Source organism: Phyllostomus discolor, chromosome 4 (genome assembly GCF_004126475.2).
Source record: "Phyllostomus discolor isolate MPI-MPIP mPhyDis1 chromosome 4, mPhyDis1.pri.v3, whole genome shotgun sequence".
NCBI classification, from domain to species: Eukaryota; Metazoa; Chordata; class Mammalia; order Chiroptera; family Phyllostomidae; genus Phyllostomus; species Phyllostomus discolor.
In genome coordinates, this window is record NC_040906.2 from 148344291 (window position 1) to 148369713 (window position 25423).

Here is a 25423-nt window from a genome sequence, read left to right on the forward strand (position 1 = left end):
CAGAGTTCCTGTGGGAAATCAGGCCTGGAATATACATTGTATCCTTTGAAGCCTGCTCTGCCTAGCAATAGCCCTGTTGGTATAAGCCAGATGTTTGAGTCCTAAGGATAAGGCTTGAACTCCCTACCTCATAAGCACATCTTAACGACCACCTGGCTTCAGCATATCGCACAGACCCCTGACCTGAGATGATCTCTATATTTCCTTCTATTGTTATCTGTAAACAATATCTGTTTTCTATTAACTATAGCTTTGGGGCATTGATTGATGAGCTATGCATGCATACTGTATATCCCTGCACATACTGATCCCAATAAAAGCCGTTTCGGAGAAGGGCTTGGGGCATTCTTTCCTGCCGTAACAACAGAATGTGCTTGGGAGGATTTCTTTCTTTTCATCCTCAGCAGATGGGAGAGCTCTGCTGGGCAGAACCCCCCTCCACACCCTCCCCCACCCCCCAAGATACCACTACACACCCATTATGGCTACAATCCAAAACACATTGAGAATAATTCTGGTGAGGATGTGGAGCAACGGGAACTCTTAATTATTGCTAGTAGTGCAAAATGGTGCAGATACATTGGAAGACAGTTTGGCAGTTTCTTACAAAACTAAACAAACTCTTAACATATGATTCAAACAGTTGCATTCAATAGGTGAATGGATAACAAACTTTGGTATTTATATAATGGAATATTATTTAGTGCTATCAAGAAATGATCTATCAAATCATGAAAAGACATGTACAAACCTTAAATGCATACTGTATTGCTAAGTGAAAGAAGCCAATCATAGGCTACACACTATGATTGCAACTACATGGCATTCTAGAAAAGGCAAAACTATGGAAAGAGTAAAAATCAGTGATTGCTTAAGTGTTCAAGAAGATGGAGAAAATGCGGAGGAATAAACAGGTGGAACATGGGAAATTTTAGGGAAATGAAACTATTCTGTATAATGCTATAATGGTGATTACATGTCACTATTCATTTGTCAAAATCCATAGAATGCACATCATAAAGAGTCAATCCTAATGTAAACTATGGACTTTAGTTAATAATAATGTAGCAAGTTTGGTTTTTTAATTTTAACTGTATACTGTATGAATACTGTATATCCTGTTATTAACAGGGGAAATTGTGGGAATAGGAGGGCTAGAGGAGGAGGTGGACTCTGTACTTTCTGCTCATTTTTTCTTTTTAACTTTCTTTTTAAACTTAAAAATGCTCTCAAAATAAAATCTATTAATTAAAAAGGCTAACTTTTAAATACACTTGAGATGCTAGACATTCTTTCTATTGCTATTAGGTTTTTAAAATTAGAAGCTTTGTCTTATTTTAGCTGTTTACATTTTAACTTTTAAAATGAAAGTTGATGAATTAAATTACAAGAAGCCACAGAGTTTATACAAGTAGGAACAGAGTTTATACAAAAAGAACAAGGATTATATAAATATAAATCCAAACAATGGTTTTATCAAAGTATTCCCATCCTACTCTGAATGGAATTCCAGAATACAAGCAATCTTTGGTTGTTCAGATTTTCAAGATGAATCATGGCAAAAAATCAATAATTATTATTTCATTGAATATGTTCATCATGGTGTGTCTCAAGTTCTTTCCAATGGTAGGTAACCTTACCAAAAGCCCTACTAAGGGAACAGCCTAAGCCATCACATTTTTCTCTGCAGCACCACTCATCCTTGCCTTGCCACAACTAATTTGCCCAGCATCAGGCACCAGACCATACTCAAAGACCAAAAATAAAATCAGTGTCATGAAGAAGGAATGAGAGCTGGAGTATGAGAGTTCATGTCAAATTAAAATTATAAGGACGCAAAAACCATAAGTAAGCAGAAACTAAGAGAAATCCATTCATCATATTTATTATTCCACAAATATATTTTGAGCCCCCCATTATGTGCCAGATAGTTAATTAGCAATAGATGAATAAAGTAGAAATGTCTTTGCTGTCATGGCTATCACAGCTAAGTGAAAATAAAATATACACATACACAAATTATTTATAAGATATGATAAATGCAAGGAAATAATTAACATAGTAAAGTGCTACAGAATAACAAGGAGGGTCTCCTTAGGTTGCTCAAGAGAGGCTTTTCTGAGGAAGCGGTATTTAAACCAAGACCTGGAAGAGTCAGCCAAAGAAAGTAAGGCATGAAAGGGAGCTTCAAGAACATTCCAGGCAGAATGAATAGTATGTGTGAAAATTTTGAGAGGAGAAAGAGCTTGATCTTTCTTGAAAGGAAGCCAGCATGACTGAAACAAGTTTGATAAGGGAAAGAGTGACAAAGATGAGTTCAAAGAAATTAGCAGGACTAGGTAAGTAAGTGCAATAGAAGGCCAGTGAAAGTTTTCATGTTTAAAATTAGTATTTAGAAACAGAATAGATATTGGGGATTGATGATTAAAATGAAACCAGGTAAGAATGGGAGTTGCTTAGATTAGGGTGTTGCAGAGGAAACAGACATAGTGGATATAATGAATATGTATTTTGAGCCTAATTTGCCAAGGACTTAATGATGGGCTGAAAGTAGGTAGTTAAGGGGACAACTGATGGATGTTGGTGCTATTTACTGAGTTGAGGGAGACTGAGAGAGTAACAAGTTCCAAGAGGGCATCAGTTAGGAGTCAATTAGGGAAGCAAAAACACCATGAGGGTTATAAAATAAAAAGTTCATTATAGGAACAAGGATTTGTATGATGAGAAGCTCAGGAAGGAGTGGTCCAAAAGGGAGAGCTGGAGAATGAGAACTGAGTCACTAATCAACTGTCCTGAGGGCTGGGTGAAAAAAGACACCTTGCAGAGGAGGCTGGGTACATCCAGTTTTTGGAGTGGGACCATGAAGGAAAGCTAGTGGAGAGCTTTGTGGAAGCCTGTTCCGTGGCTTGTAGCAGGTCTGGAAGCTCTGTTGGCTAGCAGTATTAACAGTTGGGTAAAAGAGGAGACATCAAACTGAAACCCACCTCTATATCTGTTTTTCACTATATTCAACCAAGTTCACACTTGATTAAATTTGCATTTTGCTATGTTTCTTCAGTTTCTTTTATTCTAGAACCAAACTCTCTAATACCATAGCCACAAGCGACATGTGATTACCTAATTTAAATTGATTAAAACTGAAAAAAAATCTAATATTTACTTCTTCACTCATGCTAGCCACCTGTCAAGTGTTCAATAGCCATATATAGCTAGTGACTATCGTATTGGACTACATTGACAGAGAACAGCTACATCATCACAAAAAGTTCTACTGAACAGCACTGATCAAAAACAATTCAATTGCATTTTCAGTTGTTTTGTTACAAAAGTATTTAGAGCCATTTGAAGGGATGCAATCACTGAGGTAGAAGACTAAGAACAAGGACAGGAAGCCCAACCTTTCAGCTCTGGCAAGGTCCAATGTATAGAAAATGAGTCAAGGAGGAATAGCCTATAAAGAAGTATGAGATGGAACAGCCACAGTGGTAGGAGAAAAATCGAGACTTTAATGTGTTAGAAAAGAGGAGGACATTTAAGAAGGAGGAAGTGATCAACTATGTTGAATGAATGCTGTTAAGAGTTTTGGTTAAGATTGGGTCAGAAGAGTGATCATAAGAGCAGTTTCAGTAGGGATATGAGAGTAACAGCCAGAGTAGAATGGGGTAAGGGACCACTGAGAGGGAAGGTGGAGGCAGCATACGTGGACAGCTCTTTCAAGACCTTTGAGAGAGGCCCGAGAGAAATAGTGGTTGTTTACAGGAGATGTGGGTTTGAGATAGGATGGGAGAAGCATATTTACATACCTGTGCATAAAATCCAATGGAAAGAAAAAGTTGAGGATACAGAACAAGACAGAAGTTGAATAAAGGAGTAAGGTTTTTGAGAAGAACAAACGTGAAGAAAATAGATGTAAATATTAAAGAGAAAGGGACTAGGCTAAGAGAAATCAGGAGAAAAATAAAGAAAATATTCAGAGATGGGCAAAGACAGTTTGAGAAAGAAAATACACACAGTAAGGGAGGAGACAACAAGTTGTCAGGGGTTTGAGCCTCTTCGGTGCTCTCGTTTTCCCAGGGCCAGTTTCTATGAGTGCTGATTGTACAATCATTCCACCATTCAGTCTCAGATTCCTCAGTTCCCCTAAATGCTCAGTCCTTCCTGTATATCCCTAAAGCAATACTCTCTTTATCTGCCTAAATTGGGTGCCTTGATCTATCATGAAAGATTCAATTAAAATACTTCCATTTAAGATTTAACCATTTATATGAGCCAACAGCATTATTGTGTCAAAGTCTTCATCATAGCTGATACAATGTAACAAAACCGACTAGTCCTTCTCTCTTTGCTAGATGCATGTGATTAGTGAAGTGGTAGAAAAGTGTGAGGAAATGAAAATCCTAGAACTGGATCACAGACTCTTCCAAGAGAAAGATAATCATATGGTTATTAGATTACTTATTTGCTTATCTTTGGTCCTGTTTTTATTTTAAATATATTTTATTATAAAAATAATATATGCTTCATATAAAAATTCAAGTGTTACATAAATATATAAAATGAAAGATAAATTTCCATAATTTCATTGCAAGAGATGGTCACTATATAAAAAATACCAATGGTATATATTTCTTCAGATTTTTCTCTCTTCAAATACTAATATTATATTAATATATTTGAAAATAATACTTTCACATCATATATAATCTTATTAATATAACTTGATTTCTTAACTTAATGTGTATTTTGGACACCTTTACCTCTATACTCATAATTGTCATTAATTATTGCAATATTATACTCATAATAATATGAGTATAATCCTTATTCATCCTTACATTGACATAGAATTTCAACACATGAAGTATGTCAGATGACTTTTTTAAAATTTTATTTATTTATTTTTAGAGAGAGCAGAAGGGAAGGAGAGAGAGGGAGAGAAACAGCAACATGTGGTTGCCTTTTGTACACCTCCAACTGGGGACCCAGCCCACAACCCAGGCCTGTGCCCCAACTGGGAACCAAACTGGCCATCCTCTTTTGCAAGTCAGCACTCAGTCCACTGAGCCACACCAGCTAGGGCTCAAAATTTTTTTTACTACAGGTAATATCTAGAAATGCTTGTTCTACACTCAGATATTAAAATATATATCTAAATTGCAAGCCTTGTTTGTATTACTGTTGTACTTATCTGATTTAAAATAAGGGTAATGTACATGACCACATGGTCATTGAATGCACACAATTTCAGAGGTGCCTTGAATTCTTTTTAAGTCAACATTTGACAATTCAGTCTTCCACAAGCTAAAGAAGAAATGTATAGTGTAACAGCACATTTTAGCCTAACTCCAAAGCCAAAGCCAAGTTTCAGAGTAATATTTATAGCAAAATGTATAGACTACTGCCAAAGCTGTGCTTAGAGTTAAAATTGTAATTTTACATGTTTCTACCTTGGGAAAATATAGAATGAAAGTAAATGAACAAGTATAGTAATCCAATCAGAAATAAAGAACCATGAAGTAGAAAAAGTAAATTTTATAAAGGAAAAATGGGGGAAAACAGAAAAAAAATAATTGAAAAATAAGAGAAAAGTGTAATTGATTTATATACCCAAAACTACGAGGACTTTCCAGAAAAAGTACAACCATTGTTAATATATCGAGAACAGTTTGCGTGACATCAACGTAACTTAGCAACCAAAAAGTGGATTGGAATGCATATGCATGAACAATGATGACAGTCATTGAGGGCAGTAGATGCTGTTGAGTGAGCATGTGTTCTGTGTGGTCATTCCATTCAAAATGAGCAATTAGAACAATGAATCTCCATCTGATTTTGCACCAGGCTTGAACATTTCTCCACAGGAAACTATTTGGATGATTCAGAAGGCTGCAGCTATGGGCAACTGTGATTGGCAGTTTCATCATGACAATGAACCCACTTTTGCATTCTGTCTCATGCAGAGATTTTTGGCGAAACATCAAATCAACCAGGTGACTCAGCCCCACCTACAGCCCAGATTTGCTGCCTTGTGACTACTGGTTTTTCCCAAAACTAAAATCACCTTTGAAAGGGAAGAGGTTTCAGGCCATCAGTGAGATTCAGGAAAATATGATGGGGCAGTTGATGGCAATTGGAAGAACTGTGTGAGGTCCCAAGGTGCATATTTTGAAGGGGACAGAGACATGATTATTGTATGTATAATGTTTCTTGTATCTTATATCTTGTTCAATAAATGACTCTAGATGGGAGTAAAAGGCAGAAAACTGTACTTGAATAACAATTAAACATAAATAAATAAATGTTTAATGGTAAAATGAATAAATAAATATTTTTCACATTATGTGGCTGGACACTTTCTGGACAGACACTGTGATTTTTTTTAAAGATTTAATTTATTTACTTTAGAAAGAGGGTATGGGTGGGCAACAAACACTAATGTATGAGAGATACATCAATTGATTGCCTCTCACACACACACAACTTTGGATCTAGCCTGCAACCCAGGCTTGTGCCCTGACTGGGGATTGAACTAGTCATATCTTGGTTTGCAGGCTGGCACTCAATCCACTGAACCACACCAGTTAAGGCCTTAGTTCATTTTATACAATCAGCATAAACTCCAATATAAAACGTGACAGAGCATGTGTGTGCACACACACACACATTCAGACCAATTTCTATTATGAAAAGTACTGTAAAAATTCTAATTAAAATAAATACTTGCAAGTTAAACTTTATAATTTTTACAATTATTAAATGATATAGTACAGTTTACCCCCAAATACCTTATGTAATACATCACATCAATAGTTTAAAGGGAGTAAGCTATATATTCATTTAGATAGATGATAAAAAAGCATGTTCATAAAAATAAAATGTACTTTTGAGTTTTAATAGTAGTAAACTCAGAACTGAATAAAACTTTCTTACAATAACAAAGAATGCTTTTATAAAATCTGGGCAATATCACACTGACCACTTAAACACTGTATTTGTATCCATTAAAATAAGTAGTGCAAAAGGGAACCTGCTCTTACTACTACTATTACTTAACAAAGAATTTTTTTAGCAATTAAAATGAGCTTTGAAACAAATAAGAAGCATAACTCTGGAAAATAGAAGATAAATATATCATTATTTATAGATGATAAGATAGTGGGCACTTGCAACTAATAAAAAAAGGTAAATAAATTAACTAGATAAGAAAACAATCAACAACACCATTAGATTTCCTATATACCAGCAATACCTAGTTATACAATATGGTAAAAAAGACTCCTAGTTTACAATAGTGATGATATTCTAATAGTGATGATATTATATGTGCATTCACACATATATAATGCACAAATATATAAAAAGCACAGCCACCTATAAAAGCTACAGGAAGATCATATATCAACAAGATCACAAAACTTATATTAAATAAAATAAAAATAAGACTGTACATATGGAGAGATATATCATAGCCCTGGATGAGGTTGACTGAATATTGTAAAAATTTTCTGTCATTCCCAAATAGATTTATGACAATAAACATCTGAAAATTAAGTTAGAAATATATATGGAGAACTTTAAACATTTTTAAAAATTTGTTGCATTTTATTTTTTGATTCTTACCCACGGACATATTTGTTGATTTGAGAGAGAGAGAAAGGGAGAGAGAGAAACATCAATCAGCTGCCTACCATATGCATCCGAACCAGGGAATCTAACAGGCAACCTTTTCATGCGCAGGACCAGGCCCCCAATCAAACCACCTGACCAGGGCATAGTTGTGTTTTTTATCAGTGGCAAAACCATAGACTCTGCTAATCATTCTGTGATCTATTGCCTACACTTATTATTGAAAGAAATGCTAAATTTCAGTTAGTGCTTAGTGAAAATGTAGATTTTTTCTTATCCAAGCTCATAGACCCCTTGAATTCTATCCTTGAAGGCCATGGATCCCAGATAAGAATGCTGGGTGTGGAAGAAGTCAAAGAACTGAGAAAGATGGTTTGGACATTGACATGTGGACATTGGAGACAGATGATATAGACTAGGACACCATGGCCCCAAACTCTTCAAAATTAATAAAGGCAAGTAACTGGAAGGTTGAAAAGTAATAGCCTTAAGGCAGGACAAAGGGTGGCCAGCCAGGTGGGATGAGCATAAAAAAACTGGGGGATTGTACATAAAGGTGGAGGAATAATAGTCAAGAAATAGCAGTAGGGAGACAAGCAAGATGATGACTCTAACTTCCACACCTAAGGAAGATAGTATAAGAAGGCTGCAAAGGGAAGCAGTGCTCTCAAAGGTGGACTAGATTTTAATTAGGGCAGTGTGGTGGAAGTAATGAACAAAAATATGGTTGAGGATGTGTGTAGTTTCTTTCTCTGTAGACTGGGCAGCAGAAAAATTTGAGAAAGTCCACTTGCTGGGGCATTACATACTAGAATGGCTGCAGATGGATGTGAGAAGACAGCTTACCTTTTAAATCTTGGTTGGCAATAATAACCCAATATTCAGAGATAACCAGTGTAGCATTACCATTGGAATATTTTATTGCTGTAAAACTTGTCATCATAATAACATTCAAAGCAATCAAAATTTCCATTCTTAGGGAGTTGGTTAAATAAGTATTGACTATCCATAAAAATAAAATGTTCTCAATGTTACCAATAAGCACAATGAGTAGAAGAATTTTTAATGGCACTGAAAATTGTCTTCACAGAATATTAAATAAAACCCCAAGATGCCTGGTTGGTGTGGTACAGTTGGCTGAAGTGTCCTCTGGTAACATGCAGGTTCTCTTCTTGGTCGGGCACATACCTAGGTTGCCAGCTCAGTCTGGTGCAGGTGCAAAGGATCCCCAGTTTAGGTGCATACAGTAGGCAACCATTCAATTCTTTTCCCTTGCATGGATGTTTCTCTCTCCCTTTTCTTCTCTCTCTAAAAAGCAAAAGAAGAAAAGTGTCCTAGGGTGAGCATTAAAAAAAAAAATTTCTCTCTCCCCCTCCAATTTTCTCTAAAAGCAATGAAAAAAAAATGTCTTTGAGTGAAATTAAAAAAAAGTAAAACAGGATAACAAACCCTGTACAGTATTCTTCAAATTTGATTAAAATTTATGTTTGCATAGAATAAAAATTCTAACAAAATTTATCTCTGAATGGTGTCATTGTGAGTTATTTTAATACTTCATAATTTTATTCCTAATATCTTCCTTATTTTTATAAAATGCATTTTTATAATTTTTGAGGTGAGAATATAACTTTTCATGTTTACAAATTTTTAATAGGTAAAAAAGAAAAAATATAGTCTTTTTTTAAAAGATTTTATTTATTTATTTTTAGAGAGGGAAGGGAGGGAGGGAGAGAGGGAGGGAGAGAGAGAGAGACATCAATGCGCGGTTGCTGGGGGTTATGGCCTGCAACCCAGGAATGTACCCTGGCTGGGAATCGAACCTGGGACACTTTGGTTCCCAAAAAATATAGTCTTTAGGAAATTAGATAACTAAACATCCCAGAACCCCTTGCCTAAAATTAAAAATGTGTATTTTATTTACTCTGAAAGTTTGTGTTCTGCAGGTTATTCTTTATTCAAGTTAAAAAATAATAATTAATTTAAATACCAATTAAATGGCAAAAAGAAAATTGCATAGGAAACAGTCTCTTATATTTGAATTTTACTGGATATAAGTTTAATAGGTTATATTTTTACTTTGTATTAAGAAGAATGTTCAAAGATATTTGAAATTTTATTATATAAATTATCTACTAACCAAAAATCTTGAATAAAGATTAACATGGTATCGAGCTTATTGTACTTCCGAGACATGACTGCTTAGCAAGATAGACAGTAATACTATGTGTAGGACTGATATCATTAGCTGATAGAAGTGTTTAAAACAATGCAACAAACTCACTTTTCCAAGATGCCCCAGAAGCTGAAGTAATAAATCCCATGATATTTTATTCACATCAATAATGAGCTTTTCTAGAGTTTTGTTTGTTAGGCTCACCTGAGGAATTCTTTTTGGGGAAATTGATCATACATCTTGCAGACTTGTGACATTTTGCAAACAATGGAGAATGCTAATATCTTAAGATATAAATACATTATCTTCATTGGGAAAAAAATTTTAAAGCATTTCTCCTGTGGAAAGTGTGTCTATAAGTAGTAGTATGTTGTTGATATAACCACAAAATATCCAAACAGCCACTTATACTCAGGTTACCTGTTTTTTTTTTTGACTCTCTTTTTTGGTTTTAGCAGTCATTGATAATTGTTTAGATACATTAATTCATTAGATATTGCAAAATGGCAATATTCTAATTATGTCAATCTTTTCCAGTTATTAACTGGGATGCATCAATAAACACAAGGTTTCTCACCTTCTATTTGATTTTCTGTTACTACAGTTAGTGTTGGAAAGTCCCTTTATTTGTCAGTTCTGAAATTGATAAGTTGGTTTCCTAGCATCCTCCCTCTAACAGAATCAAAATCAGTTTTGGGTTTTTTTTAGTATCATTATGAATCCACAGATTTGAACACAGCTTATGTATTTCAATCTGTTGTAATTATTATCCTTACTAATAGTTAAATTTTTCACCATGGAAAGTAGAAGGTGCTGCAAGTTGGCTACTGAGTTCTTTTAAGCCAACCCTAGCAGTCTTTGATAGCTTTCTTGCTCTCTGCTACATGACAGGATACATCAGGCTCATCTTATACATTTATTGCTTAAGATCTCTGATCAGTTATTTCTTCAATGAACCTGGTTTCCTTTTAATAGTAAATGGTGGAGACCACAGTCTGGCCCTTAGGGGTAGGGTTCAGAAGTTTTGATGTGTATGACTCACACTTCAAGTTTCCATGTTTTCTTTTACAGTAGTTCTCATTTTACCCAGAGCAAAATCCTTTCAATGACAAATAAGGTCCTACATGATCTGCATGCCCTGTTTCTTGTCTTTCCTTACCACACAATGCTTCTGTCTTTGGGACACTGTCATGGGAATGCCCTTCTCCCAGATAGTTGCATAGCTCAGTCTCTCACCCCTCACCTTCTGTAAGTCTGCCCCTCTCACCACCTCCTCATGAACACCTATCTGTCAACTCCAGTTAAAATCACAGAGCTACTTACTCTCCCAAACCCACACCCAATGTCCTGTGCTCTAGTTTTTTAATCCTCACCTGAGGATCTATTTTTATTGATTTTAGAGAGAGAAGGGGGGAGAGAGAGAGAGAGAGACATCGATGTGAGAGAGAAACACTGATCAGTTGCCTCCTGTACATGCCCTGACAGGGGACAGAACCTGAAACCCAGGTATGTGCCCTGACAGGGATTCAAACTCTCAACCTTTTGATGCACAGGATGATGCTCCAACGAATTGAGCCACCTGATCAAGGCTTCTATTAATTTTCATATCACATCTCATTTTTCATATAATTTATGTATTTAACATGTAGCATCCTTCTCCTAAAATGTAAGCTCCACAGGACAGGGATTATGGTCATTTTGTTCACTGCTATATCTTTAGTGCTTAGGATGGTATCTGCACATGGTAGTTACTCAGTACCTATTTGTCCAATGAACAAACAGATGAGAGCTTAAGATATTCATGAATTATCACACACCTAATCACTGTGGCTCAATCTCTAAAGGCAAAGATTGAATTTAGAGCAAACATGCATCAAGAAATATCCATCAATAAACTAAGCTATATCCAGATATATGGAGAAAAGTTCATGAATTTCAAACCTGTCCTGGCATCCCTGGGTATGTGGTCAGACTCAGAGCAAAGTCTGTACATTCAGTTTTGAAAAAGAAATGTAATACAAGCTGAGAGTTTCCATCAGTCAGGAAAATAAAAAATGAGAATCAAGATGTACCCCAAAGAATAAACCTTACAATTGACCCAGAACAGTATAGTGTGCTTAATGCCTATGTTCTCACAAATATAATTTATCAACTATTAGCAAAAGCCCCAAACTGCACTTTTCAACAAAATAGCTGATTAAAGCTATTTGGCTTGTGTTTTTATTACTGTTAAAATCCATATTTTAAATAACCAAAGGCCATATCATCAATACAAAATTGAAGCAACAAATATGGATTTTGGGCTACTATAGACATAGTAGGGTTAGGCCTAATCTGAGACTCAGATTTGTCTGGGCTCCTGAGGCTGAGCCTTCCAGGTATGTAGGATAAATCACAGGGTGAGAGTCTGTTAGGGTGTGACCAGAAATGGGTAGATGAGGATAGGAAAGTACTGGGAACCCAGTTCAGGAACCCAGGGACCAGGTCTCAGTGCCATGGAAAAATACCTTATGAAAAAAGGCCAAAAGGCTTGTTTTCTGAGGGGCTAGTGAGACATGAGGTACAAACAGTGCTTCACAAATTTCGGCTTTATGAGACATAATGCCAGGAGGAGGGAAGCACTGTATGTGTGGAGGTCCCCAAAGGAGGGACCCCAGCAATAAGTAGAGTATCAGGAAGGACTTCATGTAAGACCTATTTGTGAATACATGTGACATATGCTAACGGAGGCCCCAGAACCTCTCCAAAGGAATTATATTGGGGCTAGAGGCCCTGTGTCAACAGATGGGCAATGAGCCAGTACAATTTAATGTGATTTTACCCATTCCTACAGATTTGTGAATTCTGAGAAAATTTAAATTTTCACGGGGAAAAAAATGGACACCACACTATCAAACCAGTGGATTGAGCACTGGTTTGAAAGAAAGGTAGATGTTGGTTTTCATTTTAGCTATTAATTAGCTGCATTATTTTGGGCAAGTCGAGAATCTGGATTTAGACCTGGAAGGGTCTTTGAAGTTGATTAAGCCAGCTTCCTCCCTCCAACTAAAACTGACAGGAGACCATGATATGGAGGTGGTATATTCTTAATGGGAAGTTTATTTTTAGGTTGAGTTGAAGTTTGCCTCTTTTTATTTATTTCATTGATTTCCTTTGTGCCTTCTAGAGAAACACTAAACTGCTCCTCTGCGGAAGGTATTTAGTGGGGTAAGGACACCATTTCTTGAATTAAGACAGCCAGATTTAAAATTTCAATTCCCCCACTTTCCCATGTGACCTTCATTAGGTTACTTTTCTAAGTTTCAGTTTCCTCATCTATAAAATTGGCATAACAATAGTACCTACCACATGGTATTATTACTATGATCTCAGACGATGTACTTTTAAATAGCTAACAATAGCCATCAGGCCTTCCTTTGATTTCTATTTCCTCAAGTTAAATATTTCTAAGTCCTCAAATTATTGTCTAGAATGGCAGTTTCCAGAGCCCTGTGCTCTTCCTTAGGATACATTCTTAGTTTGTCACTGTTCTTCTTAAATGTCCCACTCAAAGTAAAAACATATATATATATGTATATATACAATTTATTTATTTTAGATTAAAATATATTTTATTTTTATTTATTTTTAGAGAGAGGGGAAGGGAGGGAGAAAGAGAGGGAGAGAAACATTGATGTGTGAGAGAAACACTGATCGGTTGCCTCTCACATGCCCCCAGTTTGGGATGTGGCCTGTAATCCAGGAACGTGCCCTGACTGGGAATTGGACCAGTGACCTTTTCAATTTTTAGGCTGGTGCTCAATCCACTGAGCCACACCAGCTAGGATAAACACACACACATACCCATACACACCCACAAACACACACACACCATGTTTTCCCATGTATAATGTGCACCCACGTTTTTGGCCCAAATTTTCAGAAAAAAATCTTTCGTTTTAATTTTTTAATTCAATCATTTATTTATTTATATTTTGAAATAAAATGGATTATCATATTCCAGGGTATTATTTTACATACAGATATCATTGCTTTCTAGAGTTATACTTTTAATGCATAAATAAAAGGATTAAAACATTTATATGGATATGGAATTAGTACTACTCATGTGTAATGCGCATCCTTATTTTTTCCCTCAAAAATGTGGGCAAAAAAGTGTGTATCATACATGGCAAAATATGGTGTGTGTGTGTATATATATTTTTTAATGTGCTAAGTACAGAGAATGATGAGATCATGCTTTCTTGTAATATAGACCTTAAGCAGCCTATATTTCATTTTTTTTTTATTCTCACCTGATAACATGTGCATTGATTTTAGAGGGGAAGGGAGGAGGGAAGAAAGAGAGAGAGAGACAGAAAGATAGACATTGATTGTACCCTGATTTGGACCAAACCTGCAATTAGGTATGTGCTCTGACCAGGAATCGAACCAACAACCTTTCAGTTACTGGACAATGTTTCAAGGAGCCACACTAGTCAGGAAAAAATTGATAGTTTTCAGCCTCATCAGTTTAGCACTATAAGGAAAACCTGTAACCTGTCTGTAGTTAACACCACTTCTCTAAGTCCAATGTCTGATAACTCTTTTTTTAAAAAAGATTTTATTTGATTTTAGAGAAAGGGAAAGGGAGAAATAGAGGGAGAGAAATGTCATTGTATGGTTGCCTCCTGAGCACCCCCTACTGGGGACCTGGCCTGCAATCCACGCAAGCACCCTGACTGAGAATAGAACCAGTGACCCTTTGGTTTGCAGGCCCAAGCTCAATCCACTGAGCTACACCAGCCAGGGATAATTCTTATGACACTCCCTAAATTCCCCATCTCATTCTGTCCTGAAGACCACTTTGCCCGATATTTTACAAAGTTGTCCTCAGTTATTAACAGTGCTCTGTATTAAATCCAAGGCAATCTCCAGCCCCATCACCCAAGTAATTTCCTTAATTCTCACCCTTGTTTTTCATTCCAAAACTCCTTGATTTGCTGTGTAGTTTCTGTTCCAGATATGGCAGTTGGACTTGACAACAGATTTCTGCTTCCCAATTTTTGTCCCTTGGCATGAAACTACCTCCAGGATTTGAACTAAACCTGGAATGTCCTACTCTTGGAATGTGTCAGGACTCAGCTCTTGGACCACTTCTCCTCTCTATTTATATTTACTCCCTTGGTGATCTCCTCTAATATTATGGCTTTAAATATACCATCTACATGCTGATGACTCCCAATTTTATTTTGCCAGTTTATACCCCTCCCCTGAAGTTCTAGACTTGTATATTTAACTCCATCTCATTTTGGATTTTACCATCTAAAATTTAACACAGGTGTGGCTCACTTGGTTGCAGTGTCATCCTATGCACCAGGTTGTGGGTTTGATATCTGGTCAGGGAACATGAGTAGGTTGTGGGTTCAATCCCTGGTCAGGGCATGTATGGGAGGCAACCAATCAATGTTTCTCTCTCCCATTGATGTTTCTTTCTCTCTAATCAATAAACATATACTTGAGTGAAAATTGAAAAAAAACTTACTATGTTCAAAATCAATCCTCTACACTTTTGGTAAAGATGGACAGTTATTAATTTATTGTATTATCACTTATTTTCAGGATATATTAGGACCAAATATATCCTAACTAGGAGTGGCAAGGGCACATTCTTTCCTAACCTCAGTCAAGTGATGTGCTGCATTTGTAAATGTTACTCTCTTCAAATTTCTGGAACACTTTTTCCATTGTTAATACTCTAGAGAACTAGAATCAAGTGAGTATGCATAAATAAGCTTCCAAATAGGGTGAATTATATTGTAGTCCATTTGGGATTCTGTGAAATTAGATCCTTATTTCCTGTTCTAACTCAGCCACATGGCTTGCCAGGACCTCAATAGTAGACAAATGGCAAGGGGGAGGGGGAGGCCAGGACTTGATAATGAGACCAAGGAGTCTGGTTTTCAAATTGGAACCAAGATGGTCCATAAAATTTCATAAACTTTTGGCACACTCGTGTTTTGATATTACCTCTCTGTATGTGCCCAAATACATAAAATCAGTGAGGTGGAGCAAGGCCAGAGGCAGTGGCAATATTCGGTGAGACAATCGCAAGTACTGGGATGGCCAAAAAGTCTGTATGTTTTATTCCATAATATAAAAGCCATTTTTCATTTTCACCAATAAATTAATTTGGATATTTTGAGTATGTTGGTTATCTTCCGCATGGTAGAATGTTGATTGTTTTCAACTAATGTCTCAATTTGATCGCTATCAACTTCACCTGGTCTATCCAAACGTGAAGCACCGTCCTGTGAAAACTCTCCAGCATGTAACTTCGCAATATGAAACTTTGACATGATCAGTCACAGCACCTTCTCCATATACCACACATCACTTTTTTGCACTTCAGTTGAATTTTTACCTCTTGAAATAATAAAGCATAATATGCCAAGATGTTGTATATTTTCTTCAATATTAGGATGGTTACACAAAAATTCACCCATTTTGATGTTTTTTTTAAATGCACACTGATATGACAACTGTCACAATACAATCTTAACAAAATTGTTTCAAATGAAATTAAAGACAACTAAATGCTACTAGAACTATCTTATGGAAAAAAATACAAACTTTCTGGCCAACCCAATACTATGCTTTATTTTTTAAAAAAAGAGTTTTAGAGATGGGAAGGGAGGGAGAAAGAGAGAGGGCAGAAAATCAATGTGTGAGAGATACATCAACTGGTTGCCTCTAACACACCCCAGGGACCTGGCCCACGACCCAGGCATGCGCCCTGATTGGGAATCGAACCAGTGACCTTTTTGTTTGCAGGTTGGTGCTCAATCTGCTGAGTTACAACACCCCGGACCCAATACTATGCTTTAAGTACTATTGTATTTTGACCTAAAAATAAACCTGCAAGAGGAAAAACGAAGGAGGGACTGACAAAGGATAAGCAGACTATCCTAGTAGCCTGGGATTCAAAAAGGATTTAACTGGGAAACTAATATAAGAACCATGAAAATAGCCAAGAGCTTTTTCACACAGGCTGGGCAAACAGAAAGGATCAAAAAACACCTACTTAGTTTAGAGGGCACTTGATTGGGAAGCCAAGTGCAGTAGGATATTGGGTTTCTTATAATGGAACTAATTTTAGAAAGCACCAAATGGTAGGTCTTAGCCAACTGAACTTTTAAGATAACCTGGAAGCATGGTGTAAGGCAAAGAGAAAAGAATTCTTCTCTCTTCATTGGCTAGTCACTAAATCCAGACAGGTAGATTCTGCTTTCCACCTCTAAAACTAGTCCTAACCAGGACCCCCTACCCCCTACCCCCATCCTATCCTAGTCTGATTGTTAGGTCTCTAGGGCTTTTGAGTCTCCATTGATTTCACTATTAAGGTGCAAATACATTGTGGAAGGTTAAAGCCCTCATCCAGATAACTTAAGGTCCCTGGTCTTAATCTGTTTTATTACCCAGCATTCATAAACCAGAAAGCTATGACTCTAACAGCAAGATCTGTGTGAAATGAGAAATACCACCCAGGTGTCTACTAAAAGGTTTAAACCAAGTAGTAAGTTTAATTGAATCTGGTACATGTTGAATTTTCAAGTTTAATCCCACTAAAATTGTATATTTTTGCACCCAACTCATTTCTTGTCCAGGTGTGGACCCTGTTGTTAAGAATACGACTGCATCTTCCACTGAAAACATGTTTTAGCAAACTCAAATGACTATAGATTTTATACAGCTCTAACTCCTTGCCCCAAAACATTAGTAAGGTACTTTTCTAACATTTCAGCCTTACCTTCCCCACTTGGTCTCCCAGGTTCTGGAGCATATCTTCACTGTTTCTTATGCCCAAATCTATCTTCCTCACTTTGGACTCGGTTAAGTTACAAATTCACTTGTTCAATATTCAGAGACATTATAATTACTCCTCTCTCCCACAGTACCTTGTATTTCTATAGCCTGCTTTTTGACTCTCCTTGATATTTTATACTACCGACATATAGAAGACATATGAAGTATTTTCCATCTGATCTCTGGCAGAACCTCCTACAGTGCAATAAAGTAAATGCACATTACCAATTTGATTTGTATTATATCAACTAAGGAATTGTGACATTAAAAGAATGATTGGGAGGGAAGGAGCAAAACCAGAACTGCAGGAAAAGGACAGAGGGATCATTTTGTCTATTCCACAACTTTGTCCTGTTTTGAAATTGTTTGCCAGCTCCGACAAACTTCTGCCTGAGAGTTTTGTGCAAGACCCCAATTAGTCTTTTATTGTTCATTGTTCACTTAAAACTTACTATACAACCAAGTACCAGGTAGTTAAGGTGCCTAGGCATTTAAGTCAGTGAACAAAACCGATCTTAGAAAGAATGTTAAAATTTTCCAAATGGAGCAGGACAAGGGGGATTCAAGAATGCAGACTGCAGCCCTGGCTAGTGTGGTTCTGATACAGGGTTGCAGGTTTGATTGCCAGTAAGGAAGGCATACATAAGAAGCAACCATTGAATGTGTAAGTGGCACAACAAACCAATGTCTCTCAAAATCAATTAAAAAAAATTAAAGGATGTAGACTGCAATGTCAGTTTACTGATATCTATATGTGTAACAGAAGAAACTAATAAGGTTACCAACACAATGTTACTTGTTTGTTGATCTTATAGCATCGAGAGGAAATATAGGAGCTGTAATAGCCATGATTGTCAATTGCTTCATTTTATATACATTATCTCATTGAATCATTTACCTGAAGGTGCATTTTACCTCTATGGTGCCAGTTTTCCTCATTTCTTTTGGTAATACCAAGATACAGTATGTGTAACACATTACACCAATCGATTGTTCTCACCGAAACAAGCCTCAAGCCCCCTTAATTTCCCACAACCATAGCCTCTGTGGGATTTCTTGTACCTCGTTTAATATTGTACAACTACCCCACTAAACCTTTAATGTTTAGGATATCAGTATTTTTTATTTTAATATGGGTTCAAGAAACATTTTCAGACATCCATTGTACACACAGTCTTACTACTTGGGGCAAATTCACTGTGTGTCTGGCCATTCAGCCATAGTCTTGTAAGCCTTGAGAGCCTCTCCTGAGCGGCATGAGTCCAAAATGAAATTCCTTTCACTAAGCCAAGAAAACAAACATTTTAGGAAAAAGATGACAGCTCATCGAGGAAAGAAATTTCATGCTTTGACTATGACATTAGGTATGGGCTTGGGAACAACTTATTCATGCAGCTATTTAGGAAAAACGATCATGAATCACCTAATCACCTTGGTTAGATCAGATGCTACTACTGTTTACAAAAATCCATTCCATGTAATATCTGACTAGTTCTAACCCAGATTTTTTTCAGTGACCTTCTTTGTGACCCTTAACTGCTATGTAGTACTCTTCATTTTCATCACTTTCCATTTTTTAGCTTAAACATCCTTTCACATTACAATTACATAAGACTAAATATTTTATGAGTCAGTTAATCAGAGCAATCACTTTGATGCCCTGGTACTCCCTACCCCATAATAGGCCCCGTCTTTTCACATTGCTCCCATCTCCATTAAACAGTATAAACGTTCACTCCACTTTATTTATGTATTTTAACTTTAAACATATGATCAAAATTAGGACATTTATCCACAATTATTTGATTACAAGGCTACTTAACTGCCAAAACAATTCCATTACAAATACTTAGTTTGACATGCATTCCTAGAAACAGATCTAGGATATAATCTACTAGTTAACAGGTTGTGACTCTGTAGGGCAGTGTGATATGACTAAATAGAAATGGCTTGAAATCTTACGAATATATTAATCTAGATTTGATGTAGTTCAGAATCTATTTGCAAAATTAAAAATAAACACTCTATCTTGATGCATATGTTTTCTTTCCATGTCCATAAAATGAAGAGCTTTTCCTGATTACCAGTTTTCCACACAACATGCAAGTCACTCTTGTAACACTGGCCCTGGGAAAAGAAAAAACTTGATTTACAAAACTACCAACCATTAAAACTTATTTAAAATTTATTTTTAAAAATGCTATAGTCCTTATAATGGTCTATCTCAGAAGCCAGATCCGTATTAAGTTTTTTCAACAGAAATTCAGATTCGGGATAGGATCATCACAGATAAGACCAAGGACACAATATTAGCTGTTAAGCAAAATATCTCCACTCACAGAAATGGTTACAGCTCAAAAACAGCAGCAAACTGGCCCCTTTCAACTGGCAGATAGTGACCCCTCACTGTTGGAAAAGAAAAAACAAAACAAAACACTATTGTGAGACAGCAGTTTCCCGCCTGTAGGCAACAAAAATTTATTCATTTTTGCACATTGGTCTCATCTCAGAAGCCGAATCCGTATATGCTTTTCTTCAGGTAATCAGCTTCGGGATAAGTTTCATCATTGATTAGACCATACACTAAAGCAGCATTAAAAGGTAAGTACTGTATTAGAAATACTACAGCACATTTTGTAAGCCACACAACTTACTTCAAAACGAAGCTGACACGGATAGCTTCATTAGTATTTATCAATCCTCAGGATGCTGTTCAAGGAAAAAAAAATTTCCATTTAACCTACATATTGACTAAACATATGGTGAAATCAGAATATTACTAGCCCAACACATACCTGGTAAGAATATATTTTAGCCAGGTAATTTCCCAGCAAATATTCTCCCATGTTTTGGAATTTTCTTTTGCATCTAGTAAAAAGAAGCAAATTTCAAACGATTCACCATCTTTTATTCCCTTAAATCAACAGGTTTATTTCTTCATTTTAAAAACTAAATATTAAATTCTCAATAGCACTTACCTTAGTGTCTTCACATAACAGCTCCGTTACACCGAGCGCCATTGTTCCTGCGGAGCATCAATAAATTTAAAACTAAGCATTCTGATGTAACAGGAATAGAGTTCAAGGTTTTCAGAACTAAAAAGAGAAACCCTTCCCTTCCATTAATCCGATTTGCACACAGCGCCACCTGGCCACAATACAACTATCAGTTTCAGCAAAATCAAGGGCTGTCCATTTTGAAAAAACCGTTTCATCTGAAGACAGAAGACACTGCCTTAGTAATAAAGGCCTCTTGCTTTTAACGTAAAACTGACGCCTCGCCCCAAATCCCAGGAATGGTTTCTCTGCCGCTGCTCAAGCTTTGACAGCCGAGTACCCGGGTTTAGTAACCAGGCTCCGCGCAGTGCCGAGCCCATCAGCAGCAGCCTCCTCAAGCCTAAACTCGAAGTCTGCCGCCACCACGACTCAGGGACACGTGGTGGTTCGCTTGCGTTTTTCCAACATGCGAGCTCTCCACTATACATCACTCTAAGCTCACTCAAATTCGTAAACTCCTTCAGTTTGCAGCCTCCAATTTCAGCCTGCGCAACCAGTGGCCTCTCGGATTCGGATTCTCGACGCGACCCCTACTCACCAGCTTCAAAGGACCACGTCCCAAGTCCCGACGCAAAAGAGCGTGCTAGGACTCCAGCAGTTCCCTATATAGCCTCTCCTGAGTCAGACCGAGACCGCCCCTCCCTCTCACAATTATTGGACGCCAGAGAAGATGGGGGAGTGGCTCTTTCCTGAACCGAGGGAGCGAGAGCGAGAGCGCGCGCGGCTGCCCTTTTATTTCGGGGGCTCGTTCCGGGGCCTAGTGCACGCGCTGTCCGCCCATCGCGCGCCCGTCCTCTCCCCAGCGCGCGCCCCCTGGCGCGCTGCCTTTGGTCCCCTCTGAGTCTGGCTCTACGTGGCGCGGGAGTGGCGCCAGAATTCAAACGAACAAGCACAGTTGGAGGCAAGGCTGCTGCTTGCAGCGAGCCAAGTCCGCCCAGGACCGACTGGATGGCTCTGGATCTGTAGTGGACTTGAGTTTCGCAGCAGAGTTTTGCAGCCTCAGCTTATGACCCACAGGAGAAGTTGGGTTGCCTGGGGTCTGGAGTGAGTTGACGCCCAGCGGCCTCTGAGCGCCTGTAAAGAGAAATTGGCGGGTAGAAATGTTCGGATTGAAGAAAGTGTGTGAAAGTGCTGCGTTTCTCCTACGCTCTACAAAAAAGACAATACCGTTCCTGGCGCCTCCGGAGAGCTTGCCCGCCGCGGGGAACGCTGTCCAGGACCAGGCCCTACGGCGCCCACCAAACCTCCAGGCTTCTTTGTGACAGACACTGCCGGTACACTATATTCAGCACATAGAAGTCTCCCTGAGAGAACAAACCTGAGAGGTGAATATTCCATTTGGCTGAGGAGAACTGAGGCCTGAAGCAGCTAAGTAATTTGCCTGAATTCACACAACTGAAAAGCTCTGCTATTTTTAATTTATTTGTATTAAGTTCTTTATGATGAATGCAGGAGAAAGATTAATTTGAGAACTATTACAGAATACCTTATCCAAACAACACTCAACAAATTCTGTAGCAACGGGTCTATTAATTAGTATGTGCAAGTAAATATATGTATATGCACGCACAAACACACATGACATTTGAACATGTCAACATTTGAAAATGCAAGTCTTCATAGCGCTTATTAGTGATTCTATTTAAGTATTGGTTTTGTCTAAGGAACACATGGTTTTGTGTACCGTTCTTTATTTTTCTTTATTATATAGTGTAAAGCAAATTGCTGTAACAGGAAGCAAAGTGACATGGAATTTTCTTGGCTTGGTGTTACCTAGGGTTTTGGATACTGTTTTGTAATGTACAATGTAAATTTACATATTGCTCAAAATAAGTAAATACAGATGGATATAAAAAGCGAAGTAAAAGTTTCCATATCATTGGGAATCTTCTCTCCACATTAACAGTAACCACTATTAACAGTTTTTGAAACTTTCTGTGCATATACATAGGCTCCTTGGCTTATGATGGGATTACATCCCAATAAACCCATCAGTAAATTGAAAATATCTTAAGTAGAAAATGCATTTAATACACCTAACTTACTGAACATCATAGCTTAGCCTCGCCTACCTTAAATGTGCTCAGAACACTTACATTAGCCTACAGGTGGGTAAAATTATCTAATACAATGAATACAATGTAGACTGAGTATTGGTTGTTTACCTTATGATAGTGCGCCTGACTGGGAGCTGTAGCTTTCTGCCCCTGGCCAGCATCAGGAGAGAGTGTCCTACCACATATCGCTAGCCAGGGAAAAGATCAAAATTCACATTTTAAAGTACAGTTTCCACTGGATTATTATCACTTTTGCACCATTGTAAAGTCAAAAAGTTACAAATATAATTTGTAGTCTGTACAAATATATGTTCATATTTTTTCACGTGTAAACAGGACCTATATGCATTTCTGCAACTTGCTTTGTTCCTTCATAAATATCATGGACATGTTTCCATATCAGTGCATATAGATGATTATTCTTGTTTATAGCCTGCACAGCTCTCAATTAGATGTATCATGATTTATTTAATCATTTTCCAACATTCTACTGTCATAGTGCCAAACTGAATGATAGATACATCATAGTGAGCTTGTGAGAAGATCTGCAAGATCAATTTCTAGAAGTCAAAGGTTGTGTGTGCTTAAATTTGTGGTAGATTTTGCTTAATTGTTCCACCACCTTCCACCACCAAATGGTTGTATTGTGATTATATTTGGAAGTGTGTTTTGCTCATGAAAAACACCTATGACTATTATGGGATGGCAATTATTACACAATTGAAGCGAAGAACAATTGCCCTCTTTGTTATCTGTTTGAATCCTGTTTGCTGTGCTGAACACCATCAAAATTATCTGGTCAAAGTAACATAAAACAATGACTCCCTATGGTGATTTAGCAGTTGAATACTTGGAGAGATAAAAATTATCTGATTTCTGGGCCCTAACCTGGAACTACTAAAGTAAAATCTCAAAAAATGGGAAACATTTTAAATAAGCATCTAAACAATGCTCTTCAACAGGAACATAACATGAATCATAAAGCAACTCACTTATATATTTTTAAATATGCCAGTAGCCACATTAAAAAGATTAAAAAATCAGATGCAATTAATTCTAATACATTTTATTTAACCCAGTCCAACCATTTTCACTTCAACATATGATCAATTATGTTGTTGAGATATTTTACATTCCTTTTCTGTACTTAGTCCTTAAAATCTGGTATGTATTTTACACTCAAAGCACACCTCACTTTAACTTCCAAGTGATCCATTGCCACATGGATAGTGGCTATTGTATTGGACAATATAGGTCTATGGTGATTCATATACCTATAGAAGTTTGAGAACCACTGTGTTAGAGTAAGTGCAGTAGTGCACACATGACACATATTCAAGTCTTTTTAAATAAACGTTTCATAATACTTTTAACTCATAAACTAACAAATTTGGAGCCTGATTATTAACAGCATGCCCTCTGTGAACATGGGTGGTGACTGTGATGCCAGTACACAACTCACTCAAGATATTTATCTCTTCGTACCACTTCACACCAGTGAGACTGGCCATCATAAACAAATCAACAAACAACAAGTGCTAAGAAGATTGTGGAGAAAAGGGAACCCTAGTACACTATTGGTGGGAATGCAGACTGGTGCAGCCACAGTGGACAATAGTATGGAATTTCCTAAGAAAAGTAAAAATGGAACAGCCTTTTGACTCAGCAATTCCACTGCTGGAATTATACTGTAAGAATCTTGAAACACCAGTTCAAAAGAACCTATACACCCCAACGTTCATAGCAGCACAATTTACAACAGCTAAGTGCTGGAAACAGCCTAAGTGCCCATCAGTAAATGAGTGGATCAAAAAACTGTGATACATTTACACAATGGAATACTACACAGCAGAAAGAAAGAAGGAGCTCCTAGCCTTTGCGGCAGCATGGATAAAACTGGAGAGCACTATGCTAAGTGAAATAAGCCAGGTGGTGAAAGACAAATACCATATGATCTCACCTATAAGTGGAACCTAATCAACAAAACAAACCATGGACAAGGATAATGGGGTGAGGGGGGGCAGACTGAATGTGGGGGAAAGCAGGACAGAGGAGAGTAATGGGGGAACAAGAAGGACAACTATAATTGAACAATAACAAAAAATTTTAAAAAGATGTTTATCTCTTCAAGGAACAGAAAAACATTCTGAGGGATGAAGCCAGTAGTCATTGCTTCCATACCTAAAAGAGTCAAGCAAATTGCTACCAAATATTTGAAGTGATTTAAAAAAGATCATGTAGACGGCAGAACTGAAATTAAGTGTCCTTGAGGAATTTAGCATATTGAAAATAAATTCTCATATTCTGTAACAAAGTTCCAGATAAGAACATCATTTTAGTCATTTTTTGGAAGAAATGTTCACTGAATCCTTGGTGCATGCAGTGTACTTCAGTGAAAGATAGTATGAATACACAAAGTCCTTGACCTTCTGAAAGAGTTTATAGTTTAGTAAGAATTATCCCCCAAACTTTAGGTACTTTCGGTTTAAAATTAGACAGCCATTAAATACTTTTTGGTAAGATCATACTGTGAACCAAATAATGTTCTAGGAAGTGTTGGGGGCAGAAAGATTAAAAGCAGAGTTTAGAAATGAGTAAAATCATTTAGATGAGATACTGTGAGGGACAGCGCTATAATTTTGGCTGTGGAAGTGGAGGGCAGGAAG

At 37.2% G+C, this 25423-nt stretch overlaps 1 long non-coding RNA gene and 2 other non-coding genes across 5 annotated transcripts; all 3 read right to left on the reverse strand.

Annotated features, from left to right (window-relative positions):
• Window positions 1–17448: 17448 nt before the first annotated feature.
• LOC114495495 lies at window positions 17449–21321 on the reverse strand. Of its 3 annotated transcripts, XR_004902817.1 has the most exons (7): window positions 21239–21320; window positions 20623–20669; window positions 20440–20512; window positions 20299–20353; window positions 19984–20050; window positions 18560–19771; window positions 17449–17612 (listed from the first exon to the last, which is right to left on the reverse strand). It is a non-coding gene; the product is annotated as an uncharacterized LOC114495495 (long non-coding RNA). The 3 variants fall into 3 exon arrangements; XR_004902816.1 differs by lacking the exon at window positions 17449–17612 and having other exon boundaries at window positions 18371–19771; window positions 21239–21321; XR_003684411.2 differs by lacking the exon at window positions 17449–17612 and having other exon boundaries at window positions 18371–19771; window positions 20623–20739; window positions 21239–21253.
• Window positions 19866–19936, reverse strand: LOC114495835. The gene has a single exon (XR_003684500.1). It is a non-coding gene; the product is annotated as a small nucleolar RNA SNORD50 (small nucleolar RNA).
• Window positions 20148–20217, reverse strand: LOC114495836. The gene has a single exon (XR_003684501.1). It is a non-coding gene; the product is annotated as a small nucleolar RNA SNORD50 (small nucleolar RNA).
• Window positions 21322–25423: the final 4102 nt, after the last annotated feature.